Below are 24,697 nucleotides of genomic sequence, written 5' to 3'. Positions count from 1 at the left end.
TACTAGAAATGTAAAACAGTTACATATATACCAATGTGAGGCTTGTTATAGTCTTAATTTTCCAATAACAATGAAAAATTTTTGACAGTGCACAGATTAGGCACAGAATAAATGTTCCAGTAAGATTACATTATGTAGCTTTTGTAACTCAATGTGGTGGAATATTGCACTTTCCTGCCACTGAAAATAGAGTGAAATGTGGTTATTAGAATTATTGCAATATCTATATGCACATTTTCAAATATAAATGGCATACTATAAACATAAATCATTCAACTCCACTGTGATTATGTTGAAATAATACAACATGGACATAAATGAAGAGAAATGATGTTGAACTGCCTTTACAGCTGCAAGATTTAAACTTCTACCATGAAGATCAGAATTATAATTGGAAAACTGAGTAAATACTGTGGCGGCAGTTTTAACATGAGAAAAGCACCACTTTCTATGAAACCGAAATTGTAGATATACATTCCTATTTATCTCACCAGGCACTTCCTTTACACTCAGAAAATAGTCATATCACTAGCAGAAATGAGGTAGGATGTTAGCTTAAGTGGAAGATAAAATTTAAATCTGGCAAGGTGGGTAAAAACTAAAAAGAAGGAATGGTTTTGTTTGAAAGGCTCCAAATAAAAAGTAAAATACAGGGGTCCCTTAATGGACCATCATCTATATCAGCCCACAGGAAATCAGGAGGCAGTGGTACTTACATGTCAAATATATAGATTTTCTACATTTTTCAAAATGAGTGAACTTTGTACCCTCAGCTGCACTCCAGCTGTCTGACCCCACATGGCCACCACAACACAAGAGGGTGAAATAAAGACTAGGAAAGCGTGAAAATTGCTTCTTGTCGTGAAGAGACCGAGGCAGGAAACCAGCAAGGCCTGCTGATTGATTCCAACAAGGCCATTTACGGAGTCGCCAAGGCTCTTGTCCCATTTTGCAACAGTGGGCAGCAATGAACATTCGGGGTGGGGAGGGACGACAAGAGGACAGGCAGGAAACCCAAGAAAAAGGGTAAAAGCCATTCTGTGACCCTCTTGGCCTCACTGATAAGGCAAATCACTTACAGCCATAAAGAGCCCTGCTGAGCCTTCTAGAGCTTCTAGGCCAGCGGCTCTCAGCCTTGTCAAGCCAGCGCCAATGCCTGTTCGTAGGATGGATCTCTTATAATGTGCCCTTTACTATCTTAACATGAAATTCAACCTACCTAGACAAAGAATTTTTTAAAGCCCATAAAATGGATGAACCATAATATGAAGGCATATAAAAGGCAGTAATGAATAATAACATGAGATGTATTTCAATAGACAGATGCTCAGGCCTGGAGACTCCTATCAACTACATGTAGAATCAACCTGAATGTGAGAGCTGCAAACAGACTTAGAGTGCTGGATTGTATTGGTGCATTCAATACTGTCAGCTGTGTTGGAATTGGTGGTGCGATTTTCTAACTGGGAACAACTTCTGGTCAAGTTCCAAATGAAACAAAATGCAGCCTCCCTTGGTTTACACAATATCTCTAGAAAAAAAAGAGCATTTCTAAATCTATACAAAATACTTCATGCTTATGCATAAAAGGGTATATGTATTTTGTAAAAGGTTGTCCATCATAGTTTCAGGTGATCGTAGATGGTTTTTTACCAGTGTGACTGTCCAGTGGGGAATATTTGAAAACTGAGCAGAAGGTGAGGCAATTTTTCATTGCACAGGGCTAAAACCTCCAGTTCACCACTCTCACTAAACGCCCGTAGCACACATACACCTCATCCCTGTGGTCATTTTAGGGATGAATTTGTCCCCACAATTTTCCATAAGATCATTGTTTTGGATGAATCAAAGCTCTGGCTTTTATTTCAATGGGTCACACTTTCCCAACCAATGAGTGTCTATCTTTGTTGATTTTGGAGAAAGAAGAATTGGCATGGAAGAGGTGGCCTGGAAACCAAGCCAGAACAGGAACCTGAACACCACAGACTCTGAAGCTGGAGTAGAGGTGCGGCGGGCCCCAGCAGAGTGTCCTGCCAGAGTTTGCTGGGAAGGAATGCCCCTCCCAACAAAGCTGTGAGATGGGAAGGCAGAGTCGAAAGTCTCAGGCCTGCCTGAGCCGCTCTCCTTAGCTTTGTAGAGTTAAGAATGTTCATAAAAAGCTATTCAAAACTGTTGTTCTTGAACCTCCACATTACTTTGGAACCATGTGGCCATGGTAAACCCAGAGAAGGGAAAGAAAGATACTGTTTATAAGAATCTGATAATGTCCTTGTCTTCCACCTGCAGTGTATATTCTGTCTCTGACTCTCCTATGAGGTATAGTGAGGAAGAAAACAGGATTCCAGGCCCTCGGCAGTCTTGTCCGCAGAGTACTCTGCCCCCTCAGCAAGGAGAAAAGTTTGTCATTGAGCCGATTTTTTCAGAGGCTCGGGATGGCTCTGGCATTGTTCTCATTTTTTCACCCTTTCTAGGGACATTGTTGTTTTTTCATGAACTGTGATAGATTCTCAGCATGGATGCTGTTTGCCAAGAAAAATGTCTCTTTTCCACCCACACAAAAACAAAAGCTTGGGGTTTCTGTGTCATGGGGTCCAAAGGTATTTCCACCAGCATTCCTCCCTGAGCATTCACTTCTGAAGCTGGGTGGGGCCCTGGCCAGAGAGGCGAGCCTGCCTGGGGATCCGGAAACAAGCTCAGTCTCCTCCCACTGAAGACAACGGTGATGGGGACTGTCAGGCTGGTGATCCCACATGAGTAGCAAACGTGTGGGCATAGTCACTGACCAAGTTCCTCAGCGGGTGATGGCGGGAGGCGTGGCCTGCTGGGCCACTCTTCCCCACAGCAAAGCAGCTCACGGCAACTCTGAACCTTGGGCTCATTCTGGGTTACTCTGTGAGAAGAGGTATTTCCTTCTACTTTGCCGTCTCCTCCTTCCCCTTCCGAGTTAACCTTTCTAACAGTAGGAAGACCGTGGTCCTCCATGTCTCTCAAGCAACCCGAGTCTTTACAGGGACATCCAATCTTTTGGCTTCTCGGGGCCACACTGAAGAAGAAGAATTGTCTTGGGTAAGACATAAAATATAGTAACACTAACAATAGCTGATGATCTTTAAAAAATTGCAAAAAAATCTCATTATGTTTTAAGAAAGTTTACCAATTTATGTTGGACCATATTCAAAGCCATCCTGGGCTGCAGGTCAGACAAGCTTGCTCTAGAACATAATTTTTCTCCTAATAAACCCAGGAACCCCTGCCTTACTCTAACTCAGCTTCCTTTCTCCATTTAATGCCAACTTCCTGTGCCTCTCTGCAAAGATCTTTCCAATCTTACTACACGTACCATGTTATTTGGCTGTATCCAAGGGATCATAGTCAGATATTGGACTCATTAGTGAGAATCTGTTTTAGTCTTGTTAAGCCTTTGGCCATCGATTCCGAGGGGCTTGAGACCACGCTGCCGGTAACACTAGGTTCCACTGGCTCTGGCACCCTCTATCGCTCTTCCTCCTTCAGGCAGCCTCTCCTGCAAAGTTTCCATGGCACAGTCCAGCCTCAATTTCAAATGTCCTCCCAGGTCCTGTCCACTGTTTCCTGAAAGAACACCCATTTCTGGGAGCTTGTGGCCTCCGCCAGTAAAACCAACACTTGACTGATTGATGGTACTCTGAGCTTAGCCATTTACAGATACTGTTTGAGCAGATGGAATGGAGGTGCAAATCACTGATTAGACCATGCAAATTTGCCAACACCGTCTGTTGCCCTCTCAGGAAATACCTCAACATTTAAATAAATAGCCTATTGATGTTGGCTTACCCGCCAACCTCCAGGGACCTTTTTGCTTGGTTTTCTGTATGGATTTCTATCAGGAACCTTCAGTCTCAAATCTCCTGCTGCCCTCAATCACAGTGAAGCTGATTTCAAAGACATTTCCACAACTTTATTCTCACTCTAGATGCTATTCCAGGGTCCATCACAGCCTGTGCTGCGTCTATTTGTGTCCCTTGTATCACGGATCTACAATTTGGCACTCACTGGGAGCATGCACCCCTGGCTCAGTTGTAAGGGACGGGTTGACACTGAGATGTGCCTGTGGACTGCCTCCAGTTCAGACTCTCCTGGGCAGATAGCGGCTCAGTATCAGCTGAAGTGACACTGCTCCTTATGGTAAAGCTTAGTCCAAACACCATGTGGAAAGTGCAAGGGCTTTTTGAAAATTCTGCAAATCCCGGAGGGCTTAAATTCTCATACTCACTTCTGTCTGAGCTTCTGCTACCACTAAATTAGTTCAATTTATGGCTTGCTTTGTCATCTCATGGGTACTGTCCCTCCTGGGTGTGAAACTCAGCTTCTTTTCTTGACACACAAGCACTGTGCAAGTTCCTTCAATGATCCATTCATTCACAAATCATGCATGTTCTCACGGAGCTTACATTTTACTGAAGGAAGATGTGCAATAAAGCAATAAGACAATAGATAAGTAAATACATGGTCTGCCTGATAGTATTGGCATTACAGACACTGAGAACGTTTCATGAAAATGTCAGCTCCATAAGGGCGGGGAATTTGTTTGTTTTGTTTTTTTGTTCATTAACCTATTTGCAACACCTAGAATAGGACCTGGCACATGGTGATGGATATTTATTAGGTGAATAAAAGGGAAAAGGAAATAATGATAAATGTTTGACTACAGGCTCTTTGGGTAAAAGTGTGTGCATGCAGCAAAAGAAACTACCATCAGAGTGAACAGGCAACCTACAGAATGGGAGAAAATTTTTGCAATCTACTCATCAGACAAAGGGCTAATATCCAGAACCTACAAAGAACTCAAACAAATTTACAAGAAAAAAACAACCCCATCAAAAAGTGGGCAAAGGATATGAATAGACATTTCTCAAAAGAGGACATTCATACAGCCAACAGACACATGAAAAAATGCTCATCATCACTGGCCATCAGAGAAATGCAAATCAAAACCACAATGAGATACCATCTCACACCAGTTAGAATGGCGATCATTAAAAAGTCAGGAAACAACAGGTGCTGGAGAGGATGTGGAGAAATAGGAACACTTTTACACTGTTGGTGGGACTGTAAACTAGTTCAACCATTGTGGAAGATAGTATGTCAATTCCTCAAGGATCTAGAACTAGAAGTACCATATGACCCAGCCATCCCATTACTGGGTATATACCCAAAGGATTATAAATCATGCTGCTATAAAGACACATGCACACGTACGTATGTTTATTGCAGCACTATTCACAATAGCAAAGACTTGGAATGAACCCAAATGTCCATCAGTGACAGACTGGATTAAGAAAATGTGGCACATGTACACCATGGAATACTATGCAGCCATAAAAAAGGATGAGTTTGTGTCCTTTGTAGGGACATGGATGCAGCTGGAAACCATCATTCTCAGCAAACTATCGCAAGAACAGAAAACCAAACACCGCATGTTCTCACTCATAGGTGGGAACTGAACAATGAGATCACTTGGACTCAGGAAGGGGAACATCACACACCGGGGCCTATCATGTTGGGGGGGGGGGAGGGAGGGATTGCATTGGGAGTTATACCTGATGTAAATGACGAGTTGATGGGTGCTGACGAGTTGATGGGTGCATCACACCAACATGGCACAAGTATACATATGTAACAAACCTGCACGTTATGCACATGTACCCTAGAACTTAAAGTATAATTTAAAAAAAAGAAAAAAAATAAAATAAAAGTAAAACCAAAAAAAAAAAGTCTGTGCATGTATATGTGTACATTATAAATTGTACATTTTATTTAAATATGTATTATATAATATATCATGATTATATATTTTATATTTATTATGAATTTTACTATATAAAAATTTGTAGCACACAGTTTTCAAATAATAACAAAATGTATGATACTCTTCATTCTAAATTCCGTATAGTTTACTGATTCTCTGATTTTTGCCAAACTCTTACCTCCATACCTATGCTCTGGTTGAAATGGACAAATAAATGTCATTCCAACATGAATATTAATCGATAATTTTACTTATTTTAAGAGAAAACAAAAATGAAATAATAAAGATGTATGTCAAAACTACTCCCATTCAGCAATGACATGAATGACTTCATTGCTGAATTGGAAAATAGTATTTAAATATCAACAGGATATTTTCTAAAGTTTCGTACTTTCCCTAATGTAATTGCTATAGATATAATACATCTGCATCATGGGCAATAAACAAAACAATAAAATTAAGCTCTGCCTTGCACTTATAGATTTCCATGGTGTAAATACTCTTACCATGACTGATTTCAAACCGTCAACTTGATGCTACACACCAAGAATTGCGAGAGACACAGTAGCGCATCACTGTACAGTATTTCAGCCATACGGATTAGTGGTGCTCAGCAGGAGGCAATTTTGTCCTCCAGGGGAAATTGGTAATATCTAGAGACTTTTTTGGTTGTCACTAGACATTGTGTTGGGCAGGATGCTATTTGCGTCCAGTGGGTGGAGGCCAAAGATGCTGCTAAACATCCTACAATGCAGAGGTGACCCCCAAACAAGGAATTATTTGGCCCAAAATAACAATTGTGCCAAGCACATCAAAAGCGTAGGTAATAGTAAAATGTAACAAAATAGGAAGTAGTGTTTGAGAATTTACCATCTTTGCTTTTAGTATAATTTAGTTAATTGTGGATTTATATAATTCAATTTTTTTAAATGCCATGTTTAATAACCAGCTTTCAAAATTCCTAAAAATTCAGCAATCATTCTTACATGTCCATATGAGCTAGCTCCAACATACCACCAAGATAAGACATGGGGGAGGTTTCAAAAGAAAACAGCAATTAGTCTGTGTTGCCATATTATTTGTTTGGGGACTTAACTATTTTATATATTTGGTCAGGGAAAGTTTTATTTAGAAAGTGACTTTTGTTTTCTTTTTGATTCAGGGTCTCACTCTGTTGCCCAGGCTGGAGTGCAGTGGCATGACCTCAGCTCACTGCAGCCTCCACCTCCTGGGTTCAGGCCATCCTCCCACCTTAGCCTCCTGAGTAGCTGGGACTGCAGGCTGTGCCACCATGCCTGGCTAATTTTTGTATTTTTAATGGAGACCGGGTTTCACCATTGGTCTCAAACTCCTGGGCTCAAGCAATCTGCCTGCCTCAGCCTCCCAGAGTGCTGGGATTACAGACTTGAGCCACTGCGCCTGGCTTAGAAAGTGACTTTTGAACTTAAACCTGAAACAAGTGAGGGGTGAGCTCTGTGACCATCCAAGTAGGTGGAATGACAGCTTCAAATGCCTGCAAACCTGAAGTTGGCTTGCCATAATTCAGGAACAGACAGGAGGTCAGCGTGGCTAGATATGAGTGGGAGAAAATGGGCTCAGATGGGTTTAAGCAGAGAAGAATCATGGACCAATGAATAGGACAGAAATTCCCTGAAGGTGTTAGGTAATGGGGGAATCATACAACAGCTTGACATAGAATATTAGGTACCTCTGTTCTTAAAAAACCTTTTGGCCACTCTGCCAAGTAGATTTATCACAGGCTGCACCATTGCGCAGAGTGTAGAGGCAGGCACCTTTGTGTTGACTGTTCTTCCCCTCTTTCCTTCCACTTCTTTCACCACCATTGCCTTTTTCCCAACGACTCTTCTCCCTTTATCACCCAGAGGACTTCAGCTCTAATTCTACCAGCAAACTCAACTCCAGATCCATTGCAAAGTTCAGTGAAACAAAAGTGCCTTCTGCAGAGGGGCCTGCAGAACTAAAGAGCCATAATGAGCATCCACCTTTCAGGATGCTCACGGTGCAGATTCCACACAGTGGAGATTTACATCACTTCTCCCCACTCTTATATTAATATACAAGTCACTTACCAACAATTCCACTGGCAGTCCTCAAAGAGTCAAATTATATTCCCACTACTAAAAAGAGGCATAATACCAACGCATTCATTTTGCCACCGTACTTATGAGAGGTAGCACTTTATTGAGTGCTTGCTCTGTGCTAAGTGATAAGTGCCCACATGCAAGGGTGACCATCATCTTGGGCACATGATATCATCAATGGCGTCTTCAATCTGCCAAAAGGAACACTGCCTGTTTCTGTTCATTATAGACACCCTGTATCATCTCTCTTATTCTTCACAAAACCTTCTGATAAGAATATCATCCACTGTTACAGATATGGAACTGAGGCTTAAACAGTGAAATGACTGGTGCAAGGTCACACCACTCTAAGGACAGAGCTGGAATTCAGATCCATGTCTATCTGATTCCAAAGACAACTCTTACCTGTTCTCAACTCCCAGGCCACTCCAAGCTGCAACCCCACTGGATCCTATACCAACTGTTTCAGAACCTCCCACCCTCAAAAGGTGCATATGCCTTGCAGTTAAGAATATGGAAAATACGACTGGATTTGGTGGCTCATACCTGTAATTCCAGCACTTTGGGAGGCCAAGGTGGGCGGATCACTAGGCCAGGAGATTGGGACCATCCTGGCTGACACAGTGAAACCCTATCTATTAAAAATACAAAAAATTAGCCGGGCGTGGTGGCACACACCCGTAGTTCTAGCTACTTGGGAGGCTGAGGCAGAAGAATTGCTTGAACCCGGGAGGCGGAGGTTGCAGTGAGCCGAGATCACACCACTGCACTCCAGCCTGGGCAAGAAGAGCGAGACTCCGTCAAAAAAAAAAAAAAAAAAAAAAAAAAAAAAAAAAAAAAGAAAGAATAAGGAAAACACATCAGATAGTTCTTCATCAAATGTTATAGAGATAAATAAAAACCTATTTTCTTTTTATTATAATCACTAAAGCAGCTTCTTTTTTTGTTTGTTTTTTTCAGGCGGAGTGTTGCTCTGTCATTCAGGCCGGAGTGCAGTGGCACAATCTCAGCTCACTGCAACCTCTGCCTCCTGGGTTCAAACGATTCTCCTGCCTCAGCCTCCCGAGTAGCTGGGACTAGAGGCATGTACCACAATGCCCAGCTACAGCAGTTTCAAATCTTAAAAAATATCTCCCATAAGTATAGGATAGTTTTGTAATTTTTAAAGAGAAAGCAGCAATTAGTCTGTGTTGTCATATTATCATTTGCTTGGAGACTTAAAAATTCTCTTTTAAGAGGAGTTGCCTGTGAGGCCCCATCATCAATCTTTCATTTCAGGATTTTTCCACGTTTTTTTTTTTTCCCGTTAGTGACTCTTGATCTCCTCTTTTTGTAACAGCTGCCAAGAATTGTCTTTCCCCCAGTGGGAAGGAGGCATAAGTTTTTCTGTCTCATCCAGAGAGTTATAATATGAAATTTAGACACAGCATATTTCGGAGACAGGAAAGAGTCACAGAAAAAAAAAAAAAATCCCTCCAAGTGAGTCTTCTGATGCACCAAACACTGTCCCTGTCTTGCTCCGGTGTCTTGCTCACTCTAGAAATATCAGCCATCCTGCTGTTTTCCTAGAGTGGTGACATTTTTCTTTAGCTGAGCCATAAAGCCTGAACTTGGAAAAGAGATTCGTGGGAGAGTAGACGCCACTGAGCAAACACCAGCTGGGGACAGCAGGATCCTGAAGCGAGCTTGCTGCAATTCCTGAGGTCATGAAAGCAGGCTGAATAATGTCACATTTTCAATCGACATGGCTTTCCTTTCCTTTTCTGGGAAAACATAAATTGTAGGATTTTGTAAGAACATGTGGTAGGCAATAAAAAATCAAGGGAAAGAGGAAAAAAATAGATACATTAACAAATTAGAGAGGAAATAAGTAAAACAAACCGAAAAATACATAAACTTTCCAGAGGGAATTTTGACAAAACACACAAAATTCCTCAAAGATCTGTATAAATTTGACCCAGGAAATCAATTTCTAGGCATTCCTTTTAAGGAAGTAATTAGGGAAGTTTATAAATATTTAGCTTCAGGAATGTTTATCCTAACATTATTTTTAATGGTAGGAAAAAAAGGAATTAATATAAATATAGAATAATAAGAAATTGTCTTAGAAAGTTCTGGTCTGTTGAAACGGTAGGATACTATACAACCATTTAAAATAGTACTGTGAAAGTCATTTTTTATGTCAAAATAAATTCCTTAAATATTTTAAAGTAAAACAATGAAATTAAAACATTTAATGGATGAAATTCTGCTTCTGGCCAATATGGAGTAACAGCAAACAGATTTATCCTCCTGTCAGAAACCACCAAAAAATGGACAAAATGTATAAAAAATAATTTTCAGGCTGGACGCAGTGGTTCATGCCTGTAATCCTCAGCTACTCAGGAGGCTGAGGCAGGAGAATCACTTGAACCTGGGAGACGGAAGTTGCAGTGAGCTGAGATCGCGCCATTGCACTCCAGCCTAGGCGACAGAGTGAGATTCCATCTCATAATAATAATAATAATAATGTTCAAGATGCTATGTGTACACCTGTCAACAAAGGACAGTGATCTCCCGGAAATGGCAAATAAATGAGATGAGCCCTGTTACCTTCCTAGCTTACTGCTTTGAGAGTTTCTGGACTGCAGTGCAAGGAGGAGAAACCCAAGCAGAAAGTACTTTCTCTTCCACCTCTGCAACTCATAGAATCAACTGGTCTCTGCCTGGGTTTGCAGGACGGAGCATCTGAAAAGAGAGAGCTGCACAGAGAGAAAACTGGAAATACCCAGAGGGTCATTTTTGAGTATTCAGCTTGGTATTGATCATAGGAGAAACTAACTGAGGCCACTCACAAGAATGAGAGAACACCGCCTGACACACAAATAGGGCCAGGCATAGTGCCAGTTCCCCTCTCCTCTACCCAGATAGACTGGAAAATCTCAAGATACATTGGGTCTTGGGTAGGGTATACACAGAGTTTTGCCTCAGTAATGGAGATTAGCAACAGATTGAGCACTGCTTCAATCCTGCCTGATAAACCTTAAAAGTTTAAAAGGGTTTAAAAAGATTAAACTCTTTCAAAGTAACTTAACTATGTCAAAAACAAAGCTCAATAATGTTTAGAGAAATACGAAAATGCCCAGCACACAGCAAGTAATGTTCAGAATGACTGGTATCTAATCGCAATTACCAGACATGCAAAGAAGAGGTGAAATGCAATCCATAATGAGGAGAAAAAACATGACACAGATGTTAGAATTGGCAGACAAGGATGCTAAAGGAGTTGTTGTAATTGTGATTTAAATTTTTAACAGTTAAGTAAAGACATGGAAATATTTTTGAAGAAGGCCCCAGTCAAACTTTGGGGGATTAAATATACAGTATCTAAGATTAAAAAAATTACACTGAATGGGATTAATGATAGATTTCACATGAAGAATAAAGGATTAGTAAATTTGAAGACATAGCAATAAAAACTGTCAAAAATAAAACAAGGAGGAAAAAGATAATTTTAAAAATATGAACAGAGATTTGGTGCACTGTGGGACAACTTTAAGAAGCCTAGTATACATGTAAAGAGCTCCTAAAAGAGAAGAGATAAAGACGGGTAAAGAAAAAAATATTTGAATAAATAATGGCCAAAAAGGTTTCAAATTTGATGAAAACTATAATCACATAGATTCAAGAAACTCAACAAACCCAAGCACTCAAAGAAACAAGAAGGAATCTACACCAAGGCACATTATAGTCAACTTATTCAAAACCAGTGATAGAAAGAAAATCTCAAAGGAAGCCAGAAAAAAAATAAATAAATAAACAGACATGCTACAGAAGAACAGATAAGGATGACAGCAGGCTCCCTGCAGAAGGAATGCAAGCAAGAAGACAGGGGAGTAGCATCGTTAAGTACTGAAAGAAAAAAATTGTCAATTTAGATTCTATGTGCAGCAATGATATCTTTCAAAAATGAAGACAAAATAAGATATTTTCAAACACACAAAATCTTAAAGAATTTATTACTAGTAGGCTTGTACTACAAAACTATGTTTAAGTCTTTCAGGTAAAGGGAAAATGATTATACATGGGAATATGAATCTATACAAAGAAATGAAATGCATCAAAAATGGTAAGTAGAATATACAAGGTATTTTTTCTTATTATCTCTGTAAAACAACTTTAAAAGCTACTTGACTGTTTATTTTTAAAAAACAAACCAAAAAGTTTTACCTAATAAACTAACAAATGTGATAAAATGTAATCATGAAAAACCAACCAATCCATAAGAGGACAGAAAAAGAGAAAAAGGATAACAAAGAACACATGCAGCAATACAGAAAATAGACACATAGAGAAGAAATAGCAAGGTGATAGATTTAAAATGAAACATATCAGCAATCAAATTAAACACAGTGGGCTCAGTTCCACAATTAAAAGGAATAGGCTATCTGGATATATTTTTTAAAAGCAAGACTCAACTATATGCTATCTACAGAAAATGCATTTAAAATATTAAAACACTAAAAGCTAAAGAATGTATTAAAAGCTAAAGAATGGGAAAAGATATACCACGTTAATACCATTCAAATGAAAGCTGAAGTGGCTATATTAAATATCAGACAATGTAGATTTTGGAGCAAAGAATATTACCAGAGATTTAAAAAGGCATTTTATCATGATAAAGGGTTTGTTTAAAAGACGTAAGAATTCTAAATGCTTATGCCCATAATCACATATCTGTAAAATACGTGGGAGTAAAAATAGAAAGAACTTCAAGGAGAAATGGAAAAACCTGAATTTATAGTCAGAGATTTCAACTGCCTTCTCTCAACAATTGATAAGTGGATAAGAAAGTCAGGATATAGAATGTTCGAACAACACTATCAACCAATGAGACCTGGTTGGCATTAGAGAACACTCCACCCAACAGCAGCAGAATATGCATCCTTTTCGAGTACATGCAGAACAACTCTAAAGATAGACTGTCTTAGCTCACTCAGGCTGCCATAAGAAAATGTAAACTCGGTGGTTTATGAACAACATAAATTTATTTCTCACAGTTCTGGAAGCTGAGAAGTCCAAAATGAAGATGCTGACATACTCAGTGTCTGGTGACAGCCCACTTCTTGGTACATAGACAGCACTTTTCCACTGTGTTCTCACATAGTGGAAGATACAAGAGCTTCTCTGGGATCTCTTTTAAAAGGGCATTAATCCCATTCATAAGGGCTCTGCCATCATGACCTGATCACCTCCCAAAGGCCTTGTCTTCTGGGGTAAGAATTTAACTGTAACAATTTGAGGAGGACATAAATATTTAGACTATAGCATACACCATATTCTGGGCCAAAAGACAAGTCTTAATAAAGTTAAAGGGATACAAGTTATACATGTTTTGTTTTCTAACTACAGTGGAATTAAATTCAATAACAAAAATATTTCTGGAAAATCTCCAAATATTTGGAAATTAATAGCACACTTCTAAATAATCTATGGGGCAAATAACCATCAAAAATGAAATTATAAAATGTTTTGGACCAAATCAAAATGAAAACACAACGTCATAGAATCTGTAGGATGCTGCTGAGGCAGTACTTGGAGGGAAATTGTAGAAATGCCTGTTTTACAAAAGGTAAAAGATCTGAAATCAGTGTCTTCAGCTTCCAGCTTAAGAAACTATAAAAAGAAAACCAAATTTATAAGAAGAAGAAAGAAAATAATAAAGATTAGAGCAGGAAAGAAAAGACATAGAAAACAAAACACAAAAGGAAAAAGCAATAAAACCAAAAGCTGGCTCTTTAAAAAAAAATCAGTGAAATTTGTAACCTCTAGTCAGACTGATCAGGAAAAAGAAAGTGATGATACAAATTACCAAAATCAGAAATGAGAGTAGTGAATTCATGACATATCCTGTTACAAGGACAATAAAGGAATATTGTCAACAACTTCATGCCAAAAAATTCAACAACTGAGAAGAAATGGGCAAATTCCTTGGAAGATATGAACAACCAAAGTTAACTCAAAAAGAAATATATAATTTTTTTTTTTGAGATGGAGTCTCGCTTTGTTGCCTAGGCTGGAGTGCAGTGGTGCAATCTCAGCTCACTGCAACCTCCTGCCTCAGCCTCCCAAGTAGGTGGGATTACAGGCATGTGCCACCATGCTCAGCTAATTTTTGTACTTTTAGTAGAAACCGGGTTTCACCATGTTGGCCAGGCTGGTCTCGAACTCCTAACCTCAGGTGATCCACCCACCTCGGCCTCCCAAAGTGCTGGGAAATACATATTTTTAGTACCCTTGTATCTATTTAAGATACTGAATTTGGAATTAAAAGTCTTCCAAAAAAGAAAACTCTAAGTCCAGATTGCTTTACTAGAATCCTACCAAATATTTAAGGAAAAAATAATGCCAATTCTATACAAACTTTCCAATAATTGAAAAGAAGACAAGACTTCCAAACACATCGTATTAAACCAGAATTACCCTGATATCAAAATTCGACAAAGACATTGCAAGAAAACTATAGACAAATAGACCTCAAGAATACAGATACAAAACGTATAAACAAAGCAAGTCAAATTCAATAATATATAAATGTGCTAAGATAGCATGACCCAGGCATAAAAATCAGTAAAAATAATTCACAATATTAACAAACTATAAAAAGAAAATTCCTAAGATTACCTGAAAAATGCAGACAAAGCATTGAATGAAATCTAATATTCATTCCTGAAAAAAAAAAACTCTTAACAAACTAGTAATAAAATTGAACTTCCAACAGATGAATGAATAAAGAAAATGTGGTATATATACACAATGAAATACTACCCAGTCATAAAAAGTAATGAATTCCTGCCATTGACAGCAACACGGATGAAACTGTAGGACATTATGTTAAGTGAAATAAGCCAGGAACAGAAAATTAAACACTGCATGTTCTCACTCATATGTGGAACTTTTTTTAAAAAAAGTTAATTTCATGTAAGTAAAAAGTAGAACAGAAAATAGTAGAGGCTTGGAAGAGTAGGAGAAAGGAAGAGATTGGGAGAGATTTGTTACAGGACATAAAAGTACAGCTACATAGGAGGGATACATTCTAGTGTTCTATATCACTGGAGGATGACTATAGTTAACAATAATATATAGTTTCCAATAGATAGGAGGAGGATATTGCATGTTCCCAATACAAAAAAAAAAAAAAGGATAAATGTTGAGATGATGGATATGATTACCCCGATCTGATAACTCTACATTATATATATCAAAATGTCACTATGTATCCCATGAATATGTACAATTATTATTTGTCAATTTAAAAGACTTTTTTTTTTTTTTTTTTTTTTTTTTTTTGAGACGGAGTCTCGCGCTGTGTCACCCAGGCTGGAGTGCAGTGGCGCGATCTCGGCTCACTGCAAGCTCCGCCTCCCAGGTTCACGCCATTCTCCTGCCTCAGCCTCCGAGTAGCTGGGACTACAGGCGCCCGCCACCACGCCCGGCTAGTTTTTTGTATTTTTAGTAGAGATGGGGTTTCACCATGTTAGCCAGGATGGTCTCGATCTCCTGACCTCGTGATCCACCCGCCTCGGCCTCCCAAAGTGCTGGGATTACAGGCTTGAGCCACCGCGCCCGGCTAAAAGACTTTTTAAAGTAAACTTCTGCAACTTGATAAAGCACATCTGTATAGAACCTACAACTAACAGTAAAAGACAGAATGCTTTCCCCCTGATATCAGAAACAAGACAAGGATATCCACCCTCAATGTTGGTATTTAACAGTGCACTGAAGATTCTAGGGAGGGGAGTAAGCCAAGAAAAAGAAACAAAAGATATTCAAATTAGAAAGATAGAAGTGAAGTTGTCTTCATTTGCAGACAACATGACTCTCTATATGGAGTACAATTAAATCTATAAGAAAGCTGCTAGAAGCAATAATGGTTGCAGGATACAAGATCGATATACAAAAATCAGTACTTCTGTATACCAACAAAGAACAATTGAAAATTGAAAATTTTAAGCATACCATTTAGAATAATGTAAAAGTAAATCTGACAAAAATACGAAAGACCTATGCACTAAAAACTGCAAAATACTGCTGATGGAAATTAAAGAAGACCTAAACAAATGGAGATAAATACCACATTTGTGGGTCAGAAGACTCAATATTGTCAAGATGTCGATTCCTTTCAAATTTATACAAAGAATCAAAATTACCCCAGTCAAAATCCCAGCAGCGTTTTTAATAGAAATTGACAAGCTGATTTATAAAATTTATGTGTTATGGAAATGCGAAAAACCTGAATAACCAAAATAACTCTGAAAAAGAACTAAGTTGGAGTATTGCCTAATTTCAAAATGTATTTTAAAGATAGTGTGGTATTCGTATAAAGACAGACAAGTAGATCAATATAACAGAATAGATTCCAATAATAGACTTAAATATAAGGACAACTGATTTTTGACAAAAATGTAGGGAAGGGATAATATTTTCAACAAATGATGCTGGAACAATTGAGTATCCATAATGAAGAAGAAGGAGAAGAACAAGAGGAAGAAGAAGAAGGAGGAGGAGGAGGAGGAGGAGGAAAACATTGTTGCATACCTCACACCATATAAAAATTGATTCAAACAAGATCTTAAACCTAATAGAATATTCAACTATAAAATTTCTAGAAGAAAGCATAGGAGAAAACCTTTACGATCTTGGGTTAGGCAAAGATTTCTTATATATGACACTAAATGTATTAAAAATAATAACTGTATCAGAATGAAAAACTTCTGCTCTACAAAAGACACTGTCAAGCTACAGACTTGGAGACATATTTGCAAATAATATGTTTAATAAAGCATTTGCATCCAGAATATAACAAGGAGTCTCAAAACTCAATAACAAAAAATAAAATAACCCAATTTTTAAAAGTAAGTGAAGAGGATATATGTTGGCACATACGCCCGTGAAAAAGATGCTCAGTGTCATTAGTCTTTGGGAAATGCACATTAACTGCAATGAGATATCATTATGCATCTATTATAATATCCAAAAACTTAAAAACTAACCACATCAAGAGTTGGCAAAAACATAGAGGAATTGAAATTCTCATGTACTGCTGGTGGAAATGAAAAGTGGTACAAACACTTGGAAACAATTTCATAAAAGTTAAACATACTACTGTGTTACTCAGTCATTCCACTCCTAGGTATCTAACCAACAGAAATAAAGCTTATATCCATACAAAGAGTTGTATACAAATGTCCATAGAAGCTTGATTTATAATAGCCAAAAGAAGAAACAAACCAAATCTCCTTAACAGGTGAAAGGATAAACAAACTGGAATATCCACAAAATGGAATTCTATTCAGCAGTGAAAAGAGGTGAACAATTAATCATCATGCTACAACACGGATGAATCTCAAGATAATTTATGCTGAGTAAAAAAGTCAGATAAAAAATAGTACATAATGTATGATACCATGTATACAAAATTCTAGAAAATTTAACCTATAGTGACAAAAAGCAGATCTATAGTTGCCTAACGATGAACAATAAGGGGAAGGGCAGGAAGAGAGAGGCAGGATGGAGGGATTGCAAGTGGCAATTGCATTCCCATCACTCTGAGGGGGATGGATATGTCCACTCTCTTAATTGTGGTCATGGTTTCACAGGTATGTACACACATGAAAACATTAAACTATACACTGCAATTTATTATATGTGCAATTAATTTAACTTAATTCTATTACATTTAATGTATTACATTTGCAATTTATTATATGTAAACTATTCATCAATATAGACATTTTAATAAAAATATGTGTACATATTTTTATGGTTGGGAGAGGGCATAAGCACCAAAAGATAGAAACAGCTTATTTTTCTCCTCTCCTTTTTTCCTCCTTTCTTCCTCCTCATCCTTCTCTTCTTTTGCTTATTTACAATTTCTAATTTTCCAAAAATGACATGTATTATATGGGTAACAAATTAAAAAGAGGAGAATAATGTGGAACAAAGGAACCAGAGAGATAAAAAGGAAAGCTAGTGATTTTGTTAACAATGGGAGCAGGAGACACAGTTTGGAGGAATTATAAAGAACATCTCTTATTCCAGAACAAAGATTTTTACAGAAGTTCATCAGGAACAAAGAATTTAAGGACAAAATTGATAGACTTTCATGCAAACCAAGTTGTCAGAAATTTCCAAGGCAGTTTCACAGATTATTACAGTTTCAGAAATATGCACATAAATAAGTAATTATGGTTGGTTAATTTCCAAGCAGCAACTTCAGTGAAATATGCAGAAGCAAAAAACTGGCCCAGTTGGTGGCTGAGGGTTTGGAAAGAACAAAATTACTTTCTCCATAATGATAAATTTCCAGTTAAGAGAGGATGGATGGTTTGGGTCAGATGTGTTGCCAGTGGCAATTCTAATATACAGTTTTCTGTTTTTAAAAGAATTAGCTGCTACATTATTACAGCTGACATACTTAGTGACCTAGCTAATTTTCAGGAATCAAGAGTTTTGCAAATGATAGTTGTGTATTAGAGCTGATAGCTGGTGAAACCATGACGAGGAGGTTCTAGAAGATCAAACGTTAAACTATGTACCAAAGATAGAGTAGCACTCCAAGGCAGGGTACTTCAACTATCTGCTGTTTCATCCAGTACACAATCAAAGGCATTTCTGATGGGTTGGAGAAGTGAGGAGTCGGCATAGCTCAGTGGTCATGTCCCCAGTCTCAGGAGACTGATCAAACAAGTTGAGATCCCAGCTCCACCACTTTCTAGGTGTCCTTGGCTACCTCATTTTTCTCATTAGCCTAATAAGAATTCCAAAAGTTCTCTCTGGGTTGTTATGAGGATGAAATAATACATGAGAAGCACTTATGTTAAAAATGTCATACTTTCTAATAATGTCCTTGATGAAACTTAGAAAGTTTTGGTTTGTTCATAAGTGAAAATGAAAATGATAAATTAAAAAATAGAATGTTAGAGTTGAAGAGGATATAAAGAGACCATGGTCCAATTCCCCAAACTGAGGCCTAGGGAATTCAAACCGGAACAGCTAGCGATAGCCCTCCGTGTTTAAAGTTTGTCCCGTATGTCATGCAGAACATCAGTTGCTTGATATTCCTCATCTGGATTCATGGTCAGTTCTTCATCAGCTCATAAGCTTCTACTGAGCAATGATGAGGATGTTTTAAGTAAGTGCAAAATGGTCAGCAAAGCTGAGCTCACCGGGGTGCTCAGTAAGTATTACCTGGTGATGGTAATTACATGACAACGAAGAGACAAAGCAAGAGACTAGCTCCAGAAGCTCCCTAGTGTGAAAATGAATCCCATTCTCTTTCGCTCTTCTCTCTTTCTCTCTCTGACACACACACACACACACACACACACACACACACACACACACACACACACAGAGTCTTGTCTTCTTTGTCTTTTTTGCCTGGTTCAATATGCATTTATGCAGTAAAATCAACTCATTCTAAAACCAGTATGTTGAGAAATATGATTTATATTTAGCTTCCATGTGAGGTTGTTCGACTATTCATCTGTAATACCATCAAATAAGCGAAAGGGTGTTAAGTGTGGTATGGAGGGGGTGTCAGATTCTATCCTTTTCTTCCAGAACATCAGAAGGGAATATTAGAAAACTAAATATAACTAAATATTTATATGGATGAAATGCCTGGCAAGGACTATGACTTGGCATGCCTTCTACATTTCCCTTAGTGAGTTCCAAAAAGCCTCTACCTGTTTTCCAAAAGGCTTAATCACAGTATTCCTACTCTTCAGCAAATCTGCCACTCTTTTTGGATTTTCGTACATTCAGCCATCAAATGGTGATGTGACGGGGAGACCTTGTTCAACCTAGAGAATATCTGCATTCAGCTCTGTCTGTGCTAGGGAACTTATGCCAGGACACATTATTTCAGATTTACAGACTGTTTCTATCTATTCTAAAATACTTGTGCCGCTTATTGTTTATGAGACAGAAGAGAAATCAAGTCCTTAACTACCCCCAACCCTCTTTCATGGCAGCTTGGTTCAAACTCCTATTCGGCTTGGATCTGCAATTCAGTAGATTCAATCCCAGCGTGCAATAGAATATAGAGAGGAGCAGAGCCAAGTGGAGTGAAAAAGGGGGAATAGAGATTCTTCCAGCTTCTCCTCAGTCATTTCTATACACGTGGTTTCATTATTGTTTTTAAAACAAATCCCACTTAATTGAAAAGCATGCACCAAAATGTGTTCCAAATGTAAATAAACATACATTATTTTCAGACTTTCAGCTATTTAGGGCCATTCACCCACCTGCTCCTCTCTCCACTACTTAGAAATTATCTAAACTTGACTCTGTCATTCTACAAAATTCTCCTTTGTTTGTCCCAAATTTTGCATCTTGTCTCTGCTGTATTTTCACAGGATAATGGAAAACAGTGACAGGGCACCAAAGACGGTCTGGCTCTAAATGTGAAATTAATCGAATCTTCCCAAGGCAGTTGCCAACAGCATCCTGACCCTTGCTGGGAGTGTTCAATATTGCGATGAAAAGGCAAATTGTAGCTCAAATATGTCTTCACTCTAAGTGCATTGGGTCATTTACCTTAACAATGTGAACGTGCACTTATTATCATGTTCAACTTGATTAGTGTATGGTCTAACATTTAAAAGTGCACTTCAGATAAAAGAATGTATAAATGCATGATTGGTTCCTAATAAATTGAGCAACCCCTTAATGAACTGTGAGCGATCTAGAGAGGAACTCTTACATACCAGTCATAGAAATGGCAAACCAGACAAAAATAGATTGTGTGTGTGTGTGTGTTTGGGGAGAGATCTTTCTCCGCTTTCCATGATACACTGATTGCTACCTTTATTGAAAAAAATAACGAAGAGAATTCAAGGCAACCAGGGAAATTAGTTCATTTAGGAACCAAACATAAATGAGAGCCATCTTTTGGCAAATATTCAGTATGGCTTTCCTGACACATCCAGATAGAAAAGTTTAGAGGGACACGTTGTGCAAACTCTTAAATGAGCTTTCTTGCTGACTTTTCAAGAAAATGTAGATAAAGTTGGTGTAGGATATAAGATCTTCTTAATCATTTAAGACAAATTCTGCTCTACTCTCTCTCTTTTCTCATTTGTCTCTTTTCCCCTATGCTTTCCCTTTGGCTTTTACTTGCTAAACATCTATTTTATAGTGTTTTAATAGGCAAAAGCACTGACCAGGGAAGTAGAAGTTTTGTATCTTATTTAAAAAATTTAATATCGTGCATTTCCTTAAATTTCTGTGTGAAAGGTATCTTATATTTACTTCTGATCAGAATCTAAAAATGTTCAGATGAATGAGGTGGCATGCCTCTCTACTTTATTTCTTATTCGTGTTAGGTGAATTTTAAATGTGAACTAGAAGAGTTTAGATATTTATTTGGCATCAGGCTCCATATGCATATTTCCATAAGAAACTTGAGAAAAAAATATACGTGTTAAGGATCCATAACGCTTCTGAAAATCTGAAATCCAAAATGCTCCAAAATCTGCAACTTTTTGAGCATCAGCTTGACACCACAAGAGGACAATTCTGCACCTGACTTCATGTGACAGGTCTTAGTCAAAACACTGTGCACAACACACAGTTTATGTGTGTGAAGGGAAAAAGACCTTCCAAGTCCTCTTTGGCAGTGATATCTTTTCCATTAATACCTAGATTTCCCCATGCAAGCACACCCACAAAGGGTAATGAAATGACATATGAGCAGTCTGGATGTGCCAACAGCAGGTTCCCCATGATGCCCCACATGGGATCGAGACAGTGACACCTTTGCTTTCTGATGGTTCAAGGTACACAAATTTTATTTCATGCACAAAATTATTTAAAATATTGTATAAAATTACCTTCAGGCTATGTGTATAAGGCATATATCAAAACACATATAGTCACTATATTTTTTTGCTTATTCTCTGCTCTGTGATGCAAAGATATTATTAAAAATATCAAAAAGACCTGAAGATTCCTTTATGGGTAACAGTGACAAGAAAAAGAGGCAACATTTATGTTTATTTATAGCATGGAAAGTGAAGCTGTTGGAGAAACGAGACAGCAGTGTCTAAGTGTGAAACATCTTACGGAAGAGTATGGTGTTGGAATGACCACAACATATGACCTGGGAAAACAGAAGGATAAACTGTTAAAGTTCTGTGCTGAAAGTGATGAACGGAAGTTAATTTTAAAAACAGAACAACACTGCATAAAGCTAAAAATGAAGATCTTGATTGTGTATTGAAATATGGATTCATAGGAGTCACTAGCCACTTAATGGTATGATAATCACAAAACAAGCAAAGATACACCATCATGAACTGAACATTGAAAGGAACTGTGAATATTCACAGAAACGACATGCCATTAAATTTTTAAAGATTTGTGGTGACAAAGCATCTGTTGATCACAAAGAAGCAGACACATTTATTAACAAGTTTGCCAGGGTCATGGCTAATGAAAATCTGATGCCAGAACAAGTCTATAACGCTGAAGAAACATCACTGTCTTGGTGTTATTGCCACAGAAAGACGTTGACTACCACTGATGAGACGGTGCCTAAGTAAATAAGAATGCTAAGGACAGAATAACTGTGTTTAGATGTGCTAATGCAGCAGGCACACTAAATGTAAACTTACCATGATAAGCAAAAACTTGCATCCTTGGTATTTTCTAGGAATGAATTTCTTACCAGTCTAATATTATGCTAACAAAAAGACATGGATCACCAGGGACATCATTTCTGACTGGTTTCACAAACATTTTGTACCAATGACTCATGCTAACTGCAGGGAAACCAGACTAGATGATAACTGCAAGATTTTGTTATTCTTTGACAACCATTCTGCTCATCCTCCAGCTAAAATTCTCATAAAAATAATGTTTATGTCATGTATTTTCCCCCAATGTGACTTCTTTAACTCAGCCATGTAACCAGGGTATCCTGGGATCATTGAAGAATAAATACAAAAATACACTTTCTTGAACAGCGTGCTAGCAGCAGTGAACAGAGGCATGGGTGTGGAAGCTTTTTAAAAGAATTTAGCATGAAAGATGCCATATCTACTCTTACCAAGGTCTGGGACACAGTGACTAAAGACACAGTTGTGCATGTCTGGCACAACTTCTGTCCGTGCAATTATGTTGAGTGATAATGATGGACAAGGTGGTAACTGTGAAGGATTCTGTATATCTAATGAGAAAAAGAAGATGCCTGGCCTCCTTACTTATGCAAGATACATATCTCAGAGTCCATCAGCAAACTGGAAGAAGCGGATATCAAAGAAGTTTTTAACATCAATAATGAGGCTCCAGTTGTTCGTTCACTGACCAATGGTTAAACAGGCAAAATGGTTCTGAATCAAGGTGATCATGATAATAGTGATGATGAAGATGACCTTGTTAACTCTGCAGAATTGCCTATAGACCACATGGTGAAAATGTGTGGTGGGCTTATGGAAGGACTACAGCAGCATGCATTCATTGCAGAACAAAAAACCATGTCAGTTTATAAAATCAAAGAGAAACTCCTAAGATCAAAACTGTTGTTAATGAGGCAGATGATTCTGGAGGAAACACCTAAAAAGCCATCCAGCAGAATGCCTCCCCATGCCTAAAGGATGCACTTCCTGGTCCCGCAACTCCTTCTGATGTTTCTTCTCACCAGAAAAGAAAATACAATATATCTTTTATTCAAAGTCCAGGATTATCGATGGAGACTGAAAGCTTGCCGTTGTTGGTTGTTGTTGTTGTCTAACAGCTGACACGGGTATTCTGGTGATGCTACCGTGCTGCTGAGTTACCCTGAACACATCATCTTTTCACTGTATGAATGGTATGTCATATTTTTTACTGTTAAGTACTTACATGTAAATAAATGTAAGAAAATGATTGCTTATCGGGAGCATATAAATCCAGAGTCAGGAATGATGGTGATGCCAAACAACCACAGATTGTCCCCATGGGTGGCTGAGATGGTGACACCTTTGCTTTCTGATGGTTCAAGGTACACAAACTTTATTTCATGCACAAAATTATTTAAAATATTGTATAAATTACCTTCAGGCTACATGTATGAGGCATATATAAAACACAAATAATCTTGTGTTTAGCCTTGGGTCTCATCCCCAAGATATCTCATTGTGTATACACAAATATTCCAAAATCTGAAAAAATCTGAAATCCAAAATAATTTGGTCCCAACTTTCAAATAAGGGACACTCAACCTGTACCATGCAGATCAATATCAAGAAATGCTTACATGGTGCTGGGGAAGCACACAAGGAATACAAAGAAGTAGGAGTCAGGCTCCTCATCATGAGCCAGGCAGTACTTGCTCAGTGCCACATTTGTGCAATCAGCAGCACACGCAGGAGCAGAGTTCATTTGAGACAGGATGGTGGGGAAGGGCTCATGGATGAGATGAAACTTGAATGTGGCCTTAAAATCTGTGACTGGACAAAGATAAACCCAGAGAGGGGCGGAAGACATTGAGGCAGGAGGCCCCAACTGAGAAGGAGCACCATGTGTCTAGGGTCTACTGGGAAGCCCTGGGGAGCCTGCAGGGAGAGTCCATGGGGGGAACACAATGGCGTGAGAGGTAAGGGAAGCCCAGAGGCTGAGCACGCTGAAATCTGGCTAAGAATGGGAAGGCATCAGAAGCTTCAGAGGAAACCAGTGACTCTGCAGAGAAAGACTTATATAGTCTAGGCTGTAAGGGACAAATGACTATAGGCAGAGGGTCCAGGGAGAGGACATTCTGAATTGAGTAGGCATGGGTGGGGAA

The 24,697-nt window shown here is 38.4% G+C and overlaps 1 protein-coding gene across 1 annotated transcript in view; it reads left to right on the top strand.

Moving 5' to 3' along the window:
• The window catches only part of SP9 (Sp9 transcription factor), a 921,284-nt gene that overhangs the window by 197,344 nt on the left and 699,243 nt on the right, over positions 1–24,697 (top strand). The gene's annotated exons all lie outside the window — the stretch shown is intronic.

This window comes from Macaca thibetana, chromosome 12, assembly GCF_024542745.1.
Source record: "Macaca thibetana thibetana isolate TM-01 chromosome 12, ASM2454274v1, whole genome shotgun sequence".
Taxonomy (NCBI): Eukaryota; Metazoa; Chordata; class Mammalia; order Primates; family Cercopithecidae; genus Macaca; species Macaca thibetana.
The sequence above is the reverse complement of the archived record's forward strand: the minus strand, read 5'-3'. Positions and strand labels throughout refer to the sequence as shown.